The sequence below is a fragment of the Trachurus japonicus genome, chromosome 3 (assembly GCF_045865225.1).
Source record: "Trachurus japonicus isolate A0001 chromosome 3, Traja_1.0".
NCBI classification, from domain to species: domain Eukaryota; kingdom Metazoa; phylum Chordata; class Actinopteri; order Carangiformes; family Carangidae; genus Trachurus; species Trachurus japonicus.
Genome location: NC_140909.1, coordinates 10,936,917 through 10,939,913, shown reverse-complemented (window position 1 = coordinate 10,939,913; position 2,997 = coordinate 10,936,917).

The window sequence follows — 2,997 nt, the reverse complement described above, 5'->3', positions numbered from 1 at the left end:
GTGCTCGGCTTCAAGAGAAGAGAAGGGGAGTGGAGTCCAGCTGCTGATGTAAAAAAAAAAGATGGGCTATTCGCTGAGACTCGATTATTTGGGGGATTGCAATTCAAAACAGGGGATGAGAGAGACTGAGGTGTAATGCATTACAGAAGATTTCTTTTTTTTAAAGAAGGGCTTGGATCAGTAGGCAATAAAACCCCAGTGAAATGTGTGCCAGTGTTTCTAGCTACTCTGTTAACACTCCTCCAGGGTCTGTGCGTGCTGATGGATCCCCTGCAGGCTCACCACCAGAAGGCTTTTCCATATAGATTTAGACTGAAACATGAATCCCCTCAGGTTCTGGAGACTTTCTTTTATCAGTATGCCACATCCTGCTTACACCTCCTCATTACTGCTAGTGCTACCAGCTGACTGCTGAAAAAACAACACCCCTGACCTCAGTGACAGTGCAAGATCTATGGGAAATTAGCATAATATATTCATTATGTTGTGGTATCATTGTGCATAAATACCACAGATTTGCATACAGTCATGTTAAACACTGCCCTCCCTGCTCTGAAAAATTTGACTGAGTCTAGTTTCAATAGTAATTTCAAAGTCTTAACAGATGTGTTCATTCAGTGTGTGTGTGTGTGTGTGTGTGTGTGTGTGTTCCACTGCACATGAGAACATAAAAAGGTGACAGTTTGTGCTCCAAAGAGGAGGTAATTCATGCCTACATAAACAATTTCTTTCTCTCACCTCAGTAATAAAAATGCCAAGGACGCTTGCAAAACATTTCACAACAAAACAACAGGTACTCAAAAGGGCGGATCTCCCAGCAGCAGCAGCAGCAGCAGCACATCACAGTGAGAATCTGCAGACAGCTGAAGACCTGTGACTCTCTGCTCTCATACCTTCATCAAATAAACAGAGCCACATGTGCACCACATATGCGCACAAGCACACACCTACACACACAAATCCACATCAGCCAACACTAATGTCACTCACATTAAACTGATCATGAACTGGTCCATAGTGAAGATCTTCAATCACTCCACAGCAGTGATGTATGTTACGTAACATATTATTGTTTCTACATGGCGTTCATGCTTGAACCTTTTTTTCGCAGTCCACCCACAAATGTATTATTTTCATGAATGTATTTCCAGACATTGCATAACATTTATAGATTGCCCTGACAAAACAGCAGCTTTTGAGTTCCTGCAAAACAGAACTGAAGAAGGCCATGAAAGGCAAAACAGCTAAAAAAAAAAAAAAAATTACTGGAGAAATCTAGGTTCATCAAGATAAATTGCCGAACAGACAATAAAAGCTTTGGTTTGGCTCGTTTGAAGAGCTTTATGCATCTTTGCAAAGCACTTCAGTTGTAACTCTTTATCCCTAAAGCTTTTGAAACCGTATAGCTCTGGATTGGCCTTCACATAGAAAGAACATTTCTTTTCATTAGGAATTTGCAGCGCTAGAAGTTTTTCCTTTGATTTGAAGAAGACATCCAGAGGCTTTAAGATGGTAAAATGATGTGTGCAGCCGACAGGAAGGTCAATCAAATTAATCCAGCAGCATGAAACATAAAGCATTTGGCTCCCCTGCTTTTCAATTATCTGCTCTGTTGAACTGATCGCCATGTCAGTTGCACAAAACACAAAAAACAAGGATCACACAAATACCCCCTCTCTCACAGGTTTGATATTACAAATGAAATCCTTCAAAGTAGCAAATCCATGCCTGCACACTACTGTGTTTAACATGGAAACTTGCTGTTTTCTGACATGGCCGTGACCCCTTTCCCACTCCCCCACGGCCTCCTCCTCTCTCTGTGGGTACTCAAGAGTCAGTGGGAGGCGTCTGCTTTGGGGCACACACCTGAGCCCTGTTACGCCACAGCTCCAAAACAACGGCCATCTGCTGCTGCTGCTGACATGTCAGTTCAGCACCTCTCAGGACCTTCCCTACCTTTACACATGGATTATCTATCCCCTAACACTTCCCCAAACCCCACACCACAGTCACTGCTCACCTTGACCACACACTGCATGGATAAAAAAACCAACACAGGAAGCGTCTCTAACCCCGACCTGATCCACTCATTGTCAATCAAACGAGCCCTGATGTATTTGTGTAACATCATCTGCAGTTTGCAGTTTCCCACCAGCAGCAGCAGCTCCTCTGAGAAAAGGTATTTTTGTGCTAAGGTAGATTTCTTTTTTGGAAATTTTCAAAGGCACCATTGATTATTATGTCTTTCTTATTGGTGATGGTATAGTAGCTCCAGCAGCATCCCTGTTAATGGGAATCAATCACTGAGGTTGAGTTTCAGCAGACTCAGCATCGAGTAAAGGCCACGCCGAGCGGTGGAGTCTCCTTATACCGTCGTCATCATAGCATCTGCCTCGGTGACCTACAAATATTGTGGTCTGAAAGATATCGGATCCCTTTTAAAGTAAACATGATACACAACAATACATCTTCAGGGGCGACGCTGCCGGCCGGCCCTGGTTCGAATCCCACATCGGGTGGCCCTTTGGTCCCCCTCTCTCTGCCTCACCATTTCCTGTCTCTTTCAACTCATACAGGCAAAAGAAAACAAACCCACAATATAGACCTACTCAAATAATATAATGAAAATGCTTTTTTAAAGAAAAGAAAAAAAGATAAAGGCACATACACAATCTAATTAATATTAGTTGACTGGTACAGTTAACTGAAAATAAAATTAACATTATTGGTTATTGATTATCTGATAGTCACTGTTATTTGGTTTAAATGCCAATAGTTACTGGCAAATTATTTCACAGCAACCTAATATATGTTGACATCCATTTACTGTCCCCTAACCCCCCATTAACTCAATTATTTATTTGCATATTTTCAATAAAGGAGACAGAGAAAAGGACATTTTGTTTCACCATATGCTGACTTCCTCAGTCTGTGCTTGTTGTCATTCTGGACTAAGATTGTGTTGTGAGAGTGGACTCTTTCTAAAATAGAAAATTT